General features: G+C 48.6%; 2 long non-coding RNA genes across 3 annotated transcripts in view; one reads left to right on the top strand and one right to left on the bottom strand.

Moving 5' to 3' along the window:
* The window catches only part of LOC132029206 (uncharacterized), a 42,600-nt gene that overhangs the window by 21,435 nt on the left and 5,091 nt on the right, over nt 1-16,074 (bottom strand). The window contains exon 3 of one of the 2 annotated variants that reach the window (XR_009407738.1): nt 11,654-12,196. The exons of the other annotated variant lie outside the window; for it this stretch is intronic. This is a non-coding gene — a long non-coding RNA (uncharacterized LOC132029206). Of the gene's footprint in view, nt 1-11,653; nt 12,197-16,074 lie in introns of those variants that run through there. 2 annotated transcript variants of the gene reach the window in all.
* Nucleotides 10,694-13,189, top strand: LOC132029205 (uncharacterized). The gene is made up of 3 exons (XR_009407736.1): nt 10,694-10,768; nt 11,570-11,660; nt 12,676-13,189. It is a non-coding gene; the product is annotated as an uncharacterized LOC132029205 (long non-coding RNA).

Below are 16,074 nucleotides of genomic sequence, written 5' to 3'. Positions count from 1 at the left end.
TTAGAGCCACCACTTGAAAGCAAGAGCCTCTGTACTGGCCTCGGTTTTCTCTAGGGTTGGGGGTGCAGGGGCCAAGGCTGAAACTGACAGGTCTTCAATCAGTTGCCCCCTCAGACAACTCTTCCAGGCAGCCCTTTAGCCAGTGACCAGGAATGGCGGTAAGATATGACCCCCCAGTGGAGTGGTACAGGATGAGGCGGGGGACACCATGTTGCAGGAGAGAAGCAGGCTGGACTGTAGTCACCCAAGAGGGACCATGCCTCGCTGTGGGTAGTCTGGGAGGGCAGCCTGGAGGAAGCACAGCCCATCGTGGACAGTTAGTAGGTATTTGTCTTAATCACTTTGAATATTTCAGGAGACATCTGCAGATGAATTCTCTGCATCCTTGGAAGGAGCTGATGGACAGAGGCGCTGCGGCTGCCACCACTTTGCATGCTTGAGCTCAGGGGAGGCAGCCTGTCCTCCCAGCAGTTAGGAGATGTCTGCTCTTGGGCCCGGGGAGGGTGTGAGAGGTTGTGCCAGGCGGCAGGGGGAGAGGGATGGCGGATAAAACGTCAGCCCCAAGCCAGCAACTCTGTGACTGCTGCCCAAGCACAGGCTGAGTCGTGCTGCTGGCCCTTCCCGTATGTCACCTGTGCCTGTCATGTCTGCATCTGGATGCCTAGTGCCCAGAGCGGCCCCCAGCTCAGAGAAGGTGCTTGGCAAATGTTTGTTCATATATATGGATAAATAAATTTAATTCTCACCGTATGGTCATGTTATACAATTATCTGCACTTTGCAGAGGAGGAAACTAGGATCAAGGGCATTTGGACCCAGCCCTTGTGGGAGGGAGAATTCTAAGAATGATCCCCACTGACCCTTGACCTTGTCAGATCCCCTCCCCTCTAAGTATGGGTGGTACTTATGGATATGATGAGATATCACTCTAATGATTATGGTGTATGGCAAAACGGAGATTATCTGGGCAGTTTAATCTACTCACCTGAGCCCTTTAAAAGCAAGTTTTCTGGGGGGCTGGGTGGCAGGTGGCTCAACTTGTCTTTGGCCCAGGTTATGATCCCAGGGTCCTGGATGGAGCCCCACATCAGGCTCTCTGCTCAGCAGGAGACCTGCTTCTCCCTCTCCCTCTCCCCAGCCCCCTGCTTGTGCTCCCTCTCCCTCTCTCTCAAATACATACAAATTTAAAAAAACAAAACAACAAAAAAAGCAAGTTTTCTTCCACTGGTGGCAGAAGGGAACATCAGAGAGCTCCAAGGCGCTAGAAGGACTTGACATATGGTTGTTGGCTTTGGAAGTGAAGGGGCCACACGCAAGGACCAGGAAGTGGCTTCTAAAACGGAGAGCGACCCCCCACTGACAGCCAGCAAGGAAACAGGCAGGAAGTCCTTTAATTGCCAGGAACTGAATTCTGCCTGTGAGGAAGACTGAGTGAGTCTAGAAGCATATCTTCCCTGGAGCCTCTGGAGAAGAGTCCAGCCAAGCCCAGCCCAGCCACACCTTGATTTTGGCCTTGTAGGACTCTCAGCAAAGACCCCAACCATCCCCACCTGGACTTCTAGACTACAGAACTGTGAAGCGAATCTGTGCATGTTGTTTTAAGCTGCTGAGTATTTGCTCACTTGTTACGCAGCAATGGAAATGCACAGAAAAACAGAAAACCAACACAATGGACATAGAGCCCACAACTGCCACATTGCACAACAGAGCATAGCAGGGTCACACTTCACCTACCCTACCAGCCCCCCCAGCCTATTGTGGGCAGATCCCACCCACAAGATACACGCAGTGCCCTCAACACTCACCGTGTAAACCTGTTCTGGAAGCCTACTGGAGACAGGGGGCGTTTCCTCCTGCTGGGCCCACGGCCAGATGAGGCAACAGGATTCCCTGCAGACCCAAGACGGCTCCCCTCTTCCACACACAGTTGTCACTGGGAAGTGGTTGCCCCACCATGGACTACATTTCCCAGGCACCTTTGCATCTAGCATGGCCCCCACGATCGGTTCTCACCAGTAGAATAAGAGCAGAAGTGATATGTGTCACTTCTTGGTCAAGGCCTTTAAGAAGTAGGTGTGCCCCCTCTTTCCTCATCCACCCATTGAACATAAGGAACACTGAGGACCTTGGAGCTAACAGAGCCACAAGTTAGAAAAGTGCTGGTCACCATGGAGAAGAGTCACCGGCCACCCAGAAACACGTGCATTAGGGCAAACGCACAGGCACATTGTTTTGTGTTAAGGCACTGAAATGAGGGGGCACGTGTCGGGGTAGGGGTGTTGCGTGTTACATTAGCTAGTGTTACCTTGATATACCAGCCCTTGTTCTCCCTGCCCTCCCCTTGAGCCACCCATGACGGGGACTGGGGTCCTCACAGTTGATGGTCCCCAGGCGGACCCTGTGCAAAGGAAGGCTCACTTCCCCCAACCCCCATCCGAGAAAAACCATACAGTCCCCTGCAGCCATGCATACCTGCCCAGTGACCGTCCTTCACAAGCTCAGCTCTGGGCTGGGGGCCCTCCTTCCCTTCCCCCCACGCCTCACCCAGTCATCTCCTGGGTGCGGCGGCCCCATGGCCACAGCTCCGGGCAGGACTTATGGGATCTCAGACATTAGCAACAGCCTCAAACTCTTCTAACACAACATGCATTGGTACCACAGAGACCTTACTGAAAATGTCTATCCTGCAGCAGCTCTCCCTGTCTGAGGCTCCCCATTGCCTTCCATACAAAGCCTACGTTCCAACTCAACGCAGCCTTCTCTTCCAGCAGAGCTCCACGCCTCGCCATTCCCCCAGGCCAGCCTCCCCACTCAGGTGAAATGTATAAGTCAAGTACCTACCTCCAGGGCACAGGGCACGCCATACGGTGATCAGCTGAAATTCCCTTCCTGCCCTCCCAATCTCCGATTCTTCAAGTCCTAACCGTCCTTCGAGATGGCCCGCAGCCCACCTCCTCTAGGAGGGCTGAGATGGCTAAATTTTATGTGTCTACTCGATTGGGCTCAGGGATGTCCAGACAGCTGGTCAAACATTATTTCAGGGTGTGACTGTGAGTGCATTTCCGGAAGAGCCTGGCACATGGAGACGGACTGAAGGGCGCCCTCACGCAGATGGGCGGCCACCCTCCGATCCGAGGGTCGGAATGGAACAAAAGGCAGAAGAGAGGTGGATTTTCTTTCCTTGAACTGGGACATCTGTCTTCTCTGTCCTCAGACATTAGCACTTCTGGTTCTTGGGCCTTCAGACTCAGACTGGGACTTATACCATGGGCTCCCCAGTTCTCGGGCCTTTGACTTTGGACTTGGAACTCCAGCACCAGCTTCCCTGGGCCTCCAGCTTGTGGAATGCAGGTGGTGGAACTCCTCAGCCTCCACGAGCGCACGAGCTGGTCCCTCGTATTAGATCTCTTTCTATCTATCTATACTTATCCTATTGGGTCCTCTTCTCTGGAGGCCCCTGACTGAAACGGGGCCCTCCCAAATGCCGGCAACAGGAATGGTCCCGCCCTTTCCTGTGCTGCTCTTCCCAGGGTGGGTCCCACAATCCCCCAGCACGGCCCGTTGCGGGGTGTCACAGGTTGGCTTCTCCAAGGAGACTCCAAGGTGGAGTAAGGTGCAGGAGTTTATTAAGGAGGCCTTGGGATCTACACCTGTGGAAAGGAGAGGACAGAGCAGGAGTAGGGAGGGGAAGAAGCAGAGCTGTGGTACAGGTCAGACCCCTGGGAGGCCCTGGAGCCCCTGGGCCTTTCAGAGGTATTCTAAGCCGGGGCTGAGATGGCCAGGCCTTTAGATTCCTTGCTTGGGAAGTCCATGGATGTGGGCTGCCTGGAGGAGGGGGCAACCTTAGGGAAGCAACTCCGCAGCTGGGACCATCCCTGAAGGAAGGACAGCAGTCCCACCAGCTGGCAATGAGTCCTGGGAGAAGGATCTGGGAGCCATGTCACCCTGTCCACCACAACTGGACGCAAGGCTATCACCTCCCCCATCCGTTCCAGACAGAGTCCCTAGAAAGGAGGGAACGTAGAGGGGAGTCCATCCTGTTTCCTTTGCCTCCCCCTATACCCCAAACAACCTGAGGGCCACCGTGTTTGGCTCAGACCCCAGGAGCTCCACCGGATTTCAGAGTATCTGTAAACTGGGGGTGCCGTGGGCCCAGGCTCCAGTGCAGGGAGCCAAGCTGGAGGCTGGGGGTTCCGGGTTCCCCATGTGGCCTCCTTATGCTGACCCTGACAGAGCACGTATGGCTCCAGGACACGTTTTATAGAATTGTGGGTAGTGGTGGGGCAGCAGGGCCCCATGGGTGGGCAGGAGGATGGTTCCACAACAAAGAACTGTCTCAGGAGCCCTATCGGTGAAAGCCCTACTTACAAATCTCTAAACCCAGACTCTAACTCGATTTTACATATAAACACAAAATATAGTATTGTATGGCTTGAAAAGCATACACCAGATTTTCTAGGAGGACAACTAAATAAATCCAGGGAAGACCTGTACTTGGTTTAGTTTGGAATTTTATCAAGAAATATTCCTTTTTCAGGGGTGCCTAGCTGTCTTGGTGGAAAAAGCGTGTGGCATTTGATCTTGGGGTCTTGCGTTCCAGCCCTGGGTTGGGGGTAGAGATTACTTAAAAATATAAACTTTTGATTTTTTTTTTGTTACCTTTTCCAGAAAATCTTGGCAGGTATTTTATCCAGCTGAGCCAATACCCTGAACGCACCTGCAACTGACCTGTCACATTCAGTACTTCTGTCTACAGTTAAAAGCCAGAGGTAATTAATTACACATGGCAAGGCCTTCCTAGTGTAGCCGTGCCTAAGTGTTTACAGACTGAAATACATTTCATTTTATTCTCAATTGCTGTCTTTTCATTTTTCCTTTCTATTACAATTAAAGCCATACATTTGTGTTTTATTTGTCTCTGGGTGGTGGTAATATGTGTGAATTTCATTTCAGGATGGTTAAAAAGGGCATCCACAATATTTTATATCAGGAGGTGGTGGGTCTGACAGACTATGAGCCTCTGACCTGGGTGGGTGTCCTCCTCCTGGGCCTGAGCTTCACTCTAGACTCATCGCGTGTCTCCCACCACCACCGGCACCGTGGGGCGAGGGCGCCCTCTGCAGGCCAGCAGCCCCTCTCCCCAGGAAACAGGCCCAAAGGCGGTCTGGATTAGATGATTCAATGTCAGAGCCATCTGGATCCCTCCTTGTCTTGCCCTGTCGGTTTCCAGAACTACTTCCAGAATCACCATCACTAATTCTAAGCCCTCCCACCATCTTGGAGACCTGGGCAGAGGGGTGGGCAGGCGGCAGGGGAGGGCAGCGGTGGTGTCTACCCTCTCCCCCTTCCATGGGAGCCTAGAGGGAGTCAGAGCCTAGAAGCACGTCTCTCAGCCTGGCCCGCTTTATGGGGGCATCTTCCAGGCTTCCTTCCCAGTCACTCTTCAAGGCAGCCACCCCTTCCTTGCAAGGTTTCGCTGGATACTTCCGCCAGTGATGCTCTGGGCCCAGGTGGGAAACCTCCCAGGCAGAGGCAGAAACATCAGTGTGTCCACCGGGGGCACGAGCGTGTCTCAACAACTAGGAAAGATGCCTCAGGCCTGGGCAGTAGGGTTAGCAGGTAAAATATAGGATGCCTGGTTCATTTAGATTTCAGATAAACAACAAGTAATATTTTCAGTGTAAGTATGTCCCATGCAAATCTTGGAACAAAACAAAAAAAAAGCCAAAGTTGCTCATCTGGAATTAAGATGTAACTGGGCATTCTGTCTAAACCCCAAAGACACCGTGGGGAAAGCAGACCTGGAGAATAACACTATAACCAGCACTGGGCCTGAAGCATGAGCTTGACTGTGAAAGGGGGTGTGTCAGGGGCAGTCTATGCAGACCCAGACTCAAGCTCTGAGTCTGTTATGAACTCCAGCGAGGCTCCAGAGTCCCTGGGAATCAGATTCCCAGAGCTGTCACCCCCTCAGACTCTGATCCGTCCAGTTTAGTCTGGAGTCCCCACATACCCCTCCCCGGAGGTTGGTTGCCAGGTTTGTCATCAGTGCAAGTGAAGGCCTGGGCCCAGGCCTTGAGGAGGGGAGAGCAGACAAAGGATGTCCTCGAAAGTGAGGGGGCACAGGTCCCCAGTGGCTCCACTGGCTAGAGTCAGACTTACCTCCCTAAACATACGCTGTCCTCCCTGCCCTTCCAGGGGCCTCCAGCCTCCCAGTGAAGAGGAAGGTTCTACCATGAATAACACTGCTTAGATGAAGAAACTGAGGCACAGACAGGCCTGGGTCTGAAACCCAGCCTGCGTCAATCCACACTGTTGGAGGGGCTAGGCTCCAGAGGGATCCCCACCAGCTCCAGCCTGGGTCTCCTCACTTCCCCACCAAGGGTCCCCAAGACATGGCAACCTTTTGTTCATGTTTCCCAGCCATCAACTTCAGTCCGTGCGCTGTCCCTTCTCGGCCCCTGTGTCCCAGGTCGCCCTGACCAACCCTTCCCACCATCCCTCCTCTGTGATGGGAAGAGGTTCCACATGACTAGCTGTCCCTGCACGTACCACACCACATCATGATTGTTCTCTGCGGCTGTTACCACCCATGTCCTGGGGACCTGTCTCATATAATCACTGATAGAAATGGCGTCTACAATGGTCTTCAGGTGTCTGAATGTCAAAAAGCCCCAGTAGCTGCAGAAAACACATTCCAAGAAGCTAGGACTGTCCACTGTAGAACATGAATCTGTCTGATTAGAAACAAAACCAAACAATCATGTTCAGTAAGTGTTTACTTCGTAGCCACACGGAATGAGGGACAGTGAGGAACAGAGCTTCCCATCTCCAGTGGAGGGTGCTGGGCAAACACAATTGTGTAGTTTCCTTTTATCTTTATAATCAATTCTGTTGCTGCCATCATTAAAAAGTCCTTAAAATTCAATGGAATGGATTTTGCATACCTTAGGCTGATACTGAACTCAGAAATCTTAGGGTTAAGTGAAGATTTATATTTATATACTGTATTAGTTTCTTACTGCTGCTGTAACAAATTACCACAAACTTAGTGGGTTAAAACAACACAGATTTCTTATCTTACAGCTCTGGATGTCAGAAGTCCCAGATGACATTCCCTGGGCTGAAACCAGGTGTTGGCAGGACTGCATTCCCGCTGGAGGCTCTAGGGGAGAATCTGTTCCCTGGCCTTTTTTCAGCTTCTAGAGGTGGCTCTCATTTATTGGCTCCTGGCTCCCTTTCAGCCAGCGATCACATCACTCGAGTCTCTGCTTTGGCTATCACCTCCTTCTCTGATTCTCTTGCTCCCTGTCCCTCATAAGAACCCTTGTGATTACACCGGGCCCACCTGGATAATGCAGGCTACTCTCCCCATCTCAAGACCTTACCTTAATCACACCTGCAAAGTCTCCTTTTGCCATGTAAGGTAACATATTCACAGGTTCTGGAGATGAGGCTGCGGCTCCCTTGGGGAGGGAGGATCTTATCCTGCCTATCACACCTAGCTTAAGTGTCAAATACAAAAACCAATCAGGCTGCCTGTTTGGGAGGAAACTGCACCAGAAGATCTGGGAAGTGTGTATAACATTTGGACCCAAGGATGTGGGCTACTTGACCCTGACACTGGTATTTTTTTTTTTAAAGATTTTATTTATTTATTTATTTGACAGAGAGAGATCACAAGCAGGCAGAGAGGCAGGCAGAGAGAGAGGACAAAGCAGGCTCCCTGCTGAGCAGAGAGCCCGATGCGGGCCTCGATCCCAGGACCCTGAGATCATGACCTGAGTCGAAGGCAGCGGCTTAACCCACTGAGCCACCCAGGCGCCCACCACTGGTATTTTTATGTTGAGGTAAACAATGTGTATTTGTTACTCTATAATGCTTGTAATAGATAAGGTAATGTGGTCTTTTAGAGCAACAGCCTTAGAACTATTAATTGAACGTATATAACTGAATAATTTAAACTGAGCATCCTATGAGTTTATGCATCATATTAGAACATGTAAGAGAACTTTAAATTCACCATATTTTCATCTTTATTATTTAATTCTTATTTTTTATAAGGTTAACTGACAGTTTTATAAAGATTATTTAATACTGAGGACAAAAGCTCTTGTTGGTTCAGTCAGAAATTAGACTACTGGAATAAGAAGTCTAATTTTTGAATAAAGGTTAAAATATTTTAAAGGGCTCCTGGCTGGCTCAGTCACTAGAGCATGCAACTCTTGATCTCAAGGTTGTGAGTTCAAGCCCTACATTGGGCATGGGGGGGAAAATATATATATATATATATATATATACACACATATATATGTATAAAATAAAATGTTTTAATATGTTTGATTAAGTTTATAAACTGGACGAAAGGTGGGAAGGAAAGTGCATTCAAGACTTCCCATGGCCAAAAAAAAAAAAAAAAAAAAGACTTCCCATGGCCATCTTATTCAAAGATGTCTCAAAGGAGATTGTTAAAATTTAATGCTACTAGAATAAGATTTGAAAACTAAATTTAAAGTCTAGAAGGGTGCCCCCAGATTTATTTCCTCTGAAAGAAATCACCTCGACAGAAGGATGTGGCCCTGGGGCACAGCCCCAGCAGCCTGAGGATAGAAGGGAGTGAGGTCCCAAAGAACCACACAGACCCAGGACAAATCACATCAGGTGGGTGCGGGGCTCATGCCCTGTTTTTAATTCATCTTGGTATTATTGTTTTGAACATTTTTTTGTATTGTTAGAAAACACAAGTAAGTATATGTAGTTGACTATCAATCTTTTTTATTTAAAAGAAAAAGAGGTACAATTATAGGATTAAACAATTAAGCAGGAACACAATCATGGTAGAATCAAATTAGAAGAGGATCTTTATTTTCACTAAAGGCAGATGTCTGGACCAGATCTGCTACTGAAGGCAACTTAGAAAAACTGGCCACGAGAGATTAAGTAATCTTAAAAGCATCAGAGAGCTAGCAAGATATCAGGAAATTGCCTGGCCAGTGAGACCAGCATCGGGAGGCCACAGTGGAGTTGGCCAATCAGGAGAAGGTGACCAGGAAGCTGGGCAGAGCCTCTGAGAGCCGGGAGGGGGTCAAGGAACAGAAGTCAGGGCACAGAACTGGAAACCAGCCCCCATTCAGGACAGGGAAATCCAAAGGCTTACACTTTCAGAGTCAAGGTGACCCAGAAGCAAACTGGCCCTTGTAAGCTCTACACTCTGGCTTTGAACTCCCCGAGGGACGGGGGGTGGGGAGGGGCACGAAGTCTTAGGCTGGAAAACTGAACTACCGAGATCCGAGACTGCCAGTGCCCCAGGTGCCTGGCAGATGCTAACGGAAGGACCTAACGAAAGGACGGTGACATCACTTCAGGTGTCAAGTAATATCCAAAGGTGACGTTTCAAACAAATGTTCAACCTACAATAAAAAAACAACCAGGTACAAAGACTTAAAGAAATTTAATGGAGCACTTGGGTGGTGTCCGACTCTTGGTTTCAGCTCAGGTCATGATCTTATGGGTCGTGAGATCAAGCCCCGTGTCAGTCTCTGCACTCAGCGGGGCGTCTGCTAGAGATTCTCTCTCCTTCTCCCTCTGCCCTTCCTGCTGCTCATGCTCTCTCTCTCAAATAAATAAATAAATATTAAAAAAAGAAAACAACTTAAATAAATTTATAAATAATTTTTAAATTTAAAATTCAAAAAAAAAAAAAAGGCACACAGGTAACAAGACAATATAGCCAAGGGCCAGCAGAAACCATCAATATCAAAAACAGACACTTGAAAAAAAAAAGATATTTGAAATATGATCAGATCATGCCATAAAATAAATGTACTTCTTCATAAATGGAATCATACAGTATATACTTGTGTTCCCAAGGGAAAAGGGCTGGAAGGGAAGGCTGGCCTCTGCCCAGATGACTGGCCTCCTGCCTTTCCTGTCCTCTCCGCTCTCTCTTGCCCCCAGGTGGCCATGGGAAGTCTTGAATGCACTTTCCTTCCCACCTTTCTGCCTTTGTTCCTGCATTTCCCTCAGTCTGGGGTTCTCAGACCCTGCATGAGCCCCCTGGTGTAGATGCCATCTCCTACAGGAAGTCTTCCTTACTTCCTCCAGGGAGAACGCATCTCATTGTCAGCTTTTATCTGCTCTTGGAACGCTTTTATCCTTCTGCCTTGTGTTTGTTGGAGCCTTTGCTTGCCTGCTCTTCTCCACCACTGGACCAGCAGCTCATTGGGGGCCAGGCCTGTCCCCTGCATTTCCTCTGCCCAGGTGCTGGGCTCTTTGGAGCGCAGCCACTGGGGAACGGGAAACAGGCTTTGCTTGTGCTCTTCAGCACATTCATCGGTGTCTTGCCACTACCATCTTGACCTGGGTTCTCGAGACCAAGGGAACCCTCGGGGTAGCCCACTTCCACCCAAGCCTTCCCACAGGTGGGCACAGAAAGACTTCTCACACTAGTGCTTTACCTTTCAATGTGCCTGAACACACCGAGGATACCTTGTTTCTCAGCAGCTGTGGAAAGTAGGCATCATGAGCCCTATGGGACAGGAGAGAAACTGAGGCTCCGAGAGCAGTTTCCCAAGCCTGACTATACTTTGGAATCACCTGAGGAGCTTTTAAAAATTAAACCTGGATCTCTGGGGCTGGAGCCCAGGGTTCAGTCTTTTTTAAAACAGTCTGGGTGATGTTAATAAATAACCAAGCTTGAGAGCCACCGGACAAGCCAAAGGGTCCACAGCTGCGGGGAGAGAGACAACTCTTCAACTCCAAACCTTGAGGTAGTGCTCTTACCTTTATCCCAAGAAGAGCTGGGGAGATTCCTAGCCCACGGGCTATTTGGGGTCCCCTAGGCTGGAAGGCAGTGCTGGAAAACTGACATTATCTTTTCATTTTGGGGCTCCACAAGACAATTGTCATCTGTGAAGCCAACCTTTTCCCTACTTGTCCTTCCTTGACTCCAGAACCGGGCCCAGACAGCCGAAGCCCAGGGGACAACGGGTGACTCAGACACTTCCTGTTTTCTTGGCTGTGGGGACAGGGGGATGGAAACAATCGGGCTGGGGTTCATGGCCTAAGAGAGGGGCTTGGAGAGAGGAGGAGGCTGGAGCCAAAGGGCCAACCAGCCTTGAGATGCCGGCGTGAGCCGGGGAGAGCCACAGGGGGAGTGGAAATGAGGGAAGGGGATTGTCGGATAGCCGGAGCAGCAAAGGGAGAAAGGATTTGGAGTGAGCTTCTCTTCAATGTGCGAATTTTCTGGATCCCCAGGGAATGCAGGAGAGACCTACAGTTCTGCCGATCTGGTTCAGGCGATGTGAGGGGTGGAAGCTGAGTCCAAAAGAACAGCTTGAAGCAGGGAGGCAACGGACCTGGGTTACCTTGTCCTCACCCTGCCATGAATTAGCGGATGACCCGTGGCCATCTCTGGGCCCCTGCTTCCTCTCCTATAAAATGGACGAGGCTGGGATAAGCAGAGCTCCAAGAAGTCCTGTGATTCTAAGCAAAAACCATATCCTCTCCCAGTCTTACAGAGCACCATGTGGAAGCCAGGGGACTTTTGACTGACATGATTTTGATTTCAGGTTGGACAATGACCATGGGAGGTAGGCGGGGAAGGTCTGATTACTACCGGATCGCTGCTGGAAACACTGTTCATCAGGAAGACTAAGGAAGGTACTGGCTAAAGCTGTGTGGAAATGGGGACCAGGGCACTACTAATGACCCCATTCGGTCACCCCTTCCTCGGAGGACAGCAACTTGGGGATGTTGATGGAAAATTATACATGTCTTAATTTTGACCTCCATCGTCTCCCTGATGGAGTCACCCTCTGGAAATAATGCTACATTTGGAAAAGACTCATTGCACAGGAAGATATATACTAAAGTTAATTTTGTATTAATGAGAGGTAAAACACAGCCCAGACAGCCACAAAAGGAAAATTTTTCTGAGAGACAAATTACCCTCAAACTTAGTGGCTTAACAAGCATTTGCTATCTCAGAGTTTCTGTGGCTCAGCTGGGAGCCTGTGGGTCAGTGTTCCTCAGGAGGCTGCGGTCCACCTCAAAGCGAGGCTGGGAGAGGATCCACCTCCCAGGTCACTCATGTGGCTCAGGTCCTTGTTGGCTCTTGAGACATCGGGTCCTCAACTGTCTCTCCACAGAACAGCCCACAACATGGCGGCTGGCTTCCCTCAGAGCAAGTGAACAACCTGGAAGGCACACAGGCCTCTGTGACTTGATCTTGAAAGAGACCTCCCCTCATTTCTGCTATATTCTATTCATCCTATTAGAATATTTCAACTCTAATTCTAATTCTGTTCATTAGAATGGAGTCACTAGGTCAAGCCCAGGTTCAAGAGGAGAGGGTTACACTAGCATGTGAATACCAGGGGAAAGCTTTCCTCCCCCCTCAGTGTCCTTGGCTGGCTCTGAAAATTAAACTGAGCAGGACAGATGATCAGGAGAAGAGCATACAAATGTATTTAATATAAGTTTCATATGACACGGGAGCCTTCCTAAGGAAATGAAGACCAAAAAAAACAGACCTGAGTATTTCTATGCTAGGTATGATGAAGAGTGGGCAGGCCTCCCTTCATAGGAGTATGATGGGTCAGAGAATGTAGTAAACTGGGGGAAACTTAGCAAGACCTGTTTGTTCAGATTCTTCGTGGTGTTTCTGTCTTTGCAGATAATGGTGGCCCTTTCTTCCCAGACGGGGAGGGCATCTCTCTCAGGAGCGTTTCTGACTTGTTTCAGGGGAGAGGGGCAGAGGGAAGGTCAGAGTGATCTTCCTGCTCCTGCTGTCTTCTCAGACTCAGCTTAAACACTTCAATATGGCAAGGTGCCTCGTTTTGGGGTAGCGTGTCTGGAACCCCATCCAGATCACCCGGTGCCATCTTAGAGGCTGCCTACCATAAAGCATATGGGACATGTGGATGATCTTAAGTGAAACAAAGACAACAGGATTCAAAACTGGATACCCAGGGCAGTCACGTCTGAGTGAAAATACGACAGGGAAAAGGGTGGGAAGAAATTGGTTAAAAACACATTTACAGAGGCGCCTTGGTGGCTCAGTGGGTTAAAGCCTCTGCCTTTGTCTCAGGTCATGATCCCAGGGTCCTGGGATCGAGCCCCAAGTCAGGATCTCTGCTCAGTGGGGAGCCTGCTTCCTCCTCTCTCTCTGCCTACTTCTCTGCCTACTTGTGAGCTCTGTCTGTCAAGTAAATAAATAAAATCTTTAAAAAATATATATATATATATATATAAAACACATTTACAGTTGATCCTTGAGCAACATGGGTTTGAACAATGTGGCTGCACTTATACACAGCTTTTTATCAGTGAAATATATGAGAACATTTTTGGAAGTTTGTGGCAATTTGAGAAACATCGGTTGAACCAAGTAGCCTAGAAATATCGAAAAAATTAAGAAAGGTATGTCATGAATGCATAAAATAGATGTGGATACTAGTCTACCGTAAAGTACACATCAATTACAAAGTTAAAATCTATCAAGCCTTATGCACATGAGCACAGATCAGACATTATCTTTTCATTTTTGGTGCCTCACATTGGTATATCGAACATTTACAGCACTTTGCATCACGTAAGACACTACTGATGTAGGTATGGACAGATTATTCATCTTGTAAACAGTATCAGTAAACCCAGAACAGCACTCTTTTCTCTTCCTTATGACTTTCCTAACAACATTTTCTTCACTAGCATACTGTATTATAAGAATACAGTATATAACACATGTAACATACAAGATGTGGAGTAACTGACTATTGATGCTATTGCTAAGGCTTTCCAATCAACTGTACACTATTATTAACTATTGAGTCAAAAGTTATACATGGGTATTTGGCTGTTCGGGGGTCAGTGCCCCTAACCCCTGCATTGTTCGAGGGTCTACTGCACACACTAAAAACCTAAACGGGTTCTGCATGATGAAGTACCTTTATAACTTAGGTCTTTTGCTTTTCCCCACGTGTGTTAACCTATGCATCTCCCCCCAACCAATTATTTATTCTTCAAACTTAAATAATGAATTTTCTGGCCCTGGAGGGCGAAGAGGCTGGGTAGAAGAAGCCCAGCTCCTACCATCTGTCCTTGAGCCTGTCTGAGCAATAAGAATCCGTCAGTTTGGGGCACCTGGGTGGCTCAGGGGTTAAGCCTCTGCCTTCGGTTCAGGTCATGATCTCGAGCCCCATATCAGGCTCTCTGCTCAGTGGGAAGTCGGCTTCCCCCTCTCTCTCTGCCTACTTGTGATCTCTCTCTGTCAAATAAATAAATAAAATCTTATTTAAAAAAAAAATCCATCAGTTCTCACCCTAGGGACAGGCTCGGGGGTGTATTTCCAGCAGGTCCTTACCAGCTCTCATCTCATTACATATTCCGGGGTCTGCTGGAGTCTGAGAATGTGGCTTGGGGATTCATCCTGAAAGCAGCATTACTTGGGGAGGATTTGGTGTAGAGAGGGTTGCAAGAGTGGAGAGACACAGGAAGTGACCTGGACAGAAAGGAGAAAGCAGTTGAAACGGTAGAAAAATGCCAGAAAGTTGGAGTCTCAGAGTCTGAGCGTGCTGGTCCCTTGAGTGTGACTCTTTCAACCCTCTGTTTACTCATCCACAGAATGGGATGAAAATAGGTGATACTGGGGCGCCTGGGTGGCTCAGTGGGTAATGCCTCTGCCTTCGGCTCAGGTCATGGTCCCAGGGTCCTGGGATCGAGCCCCGCATCGGGCTCTCTGCTCACCAGGGAGCCTGCTTCCCTCCTCTCTCTCTCTGCCTGCCTCTCTGCCTGCTTGTGATCTCTGTCTGTCAAATAAATAAATAAAATCTTTTAAAAAAAAGAAAATAGGTGATACTGTCCTTCCTCATTCAACAGGGTTAAGGGAGACTTATTAGACACAGAAATACACTCTGTAAACTGTAAGGCTCTGGACCAGTGATGGTTTCTTCAGGGATTAGCTGGAGCAAATACACCACTGAGCTCCCCACGTGTGCCAAGTCACTCCCCAGCCACCAGCCACAGGCCAATTTGGCTCCCACCTACTGAGCCACGATTCTGTTCTCATCTCTCTCTAGTTACGCTGGTTAAATGTTGACACTGAATATAACTGGTTATAAAGAATGAGGCTTATCTCTAATGAAGGACGAGCTGGCAACACCCATCAAAGTCACAACTAACTCAGCAATTCCACTTTTAGGACTAGATGTGCACAGGCAGGGATGAAATTACATGTACAGGTACATGCACTGCAGTGCTCTTGGTGAGAGCAAAGCATCGGGAAAAAAAGAAAGTTCCCCCACAGGGCACTAGTTAGATCAATTAGGGAACATCCACCCAATGGAACACTGTGAAGGCATTAAAGCAAATAAGCTGGCACTGGGTGTATTGATCCAGAAAGATCGCCAACATACACTATAAAAAGAAAAAAACGCAGGCTGCCAAACGCTTCTACCTATCTATCTCCTCTGATGTAAGTAATCAAAGCGACCTATACATATAGGTACCTAATTTGTACGAAAACACAGAGGAAACACAGGGAGAGATGTGGCCAGTTGTCGGAAATGGGCATCTCAGGAGGGACAGTGGGAGAAGGGGACAAGGAGAAACCCATTCTTGTTCCATTTATTTCAGGGATGGTTGCCATTGTTTTGTATGTGAATCTATTGGGGTATTTTCTATGTAATTTTTTAAACTTAGAAGTTATATATATTTTTACACATATATTATTTTTATACTATACACACACACACACACATGTCTTAGAATCTTCCACTGTCTTGGGCTTCCTGGGTGGCTCAGTCGGTTAGGCATCTGCCTTTGGATTGCGTCATGATCCCAGGGTCCTAGGAGCAAACCCCAGGTCGAGCCCCATGTCAGGCTCCCAGGTCATGGGGGAGCCTGCTTCTCCCTCTTCCCCCTGTTTATGCTCTCTCTCTCTCTCTCAAATAAATAACCTTAGAAAGAAGAAGAAGCAGGCTCCCAGGTCATGGGGGAGCCTGCTTCTCCCTCTTCCCCCTGTTTATGCTCTCTCTCTCTCTCTCAAATAAATAACCTTAGAAAGAAGAAGAAG

This window comes from Mustela nigripes, chromosome 13, assembly GCF_022355385.1.
Source record: "Mustela nigripes isolate SB6536 chromosome 13, MUSNIG.SB6536, whole genome shotgun sequence".
Taxonomy (NCBI): domain Eukaryota; kingdom Metazoa; phylum Chordata; class Mammalia; order Carnivora; family Mustelidae; genus Mustela; species Mustela nigripes.
This window is presented reverse-complemented; position numbering and strand designations above follow the sequence as displayed.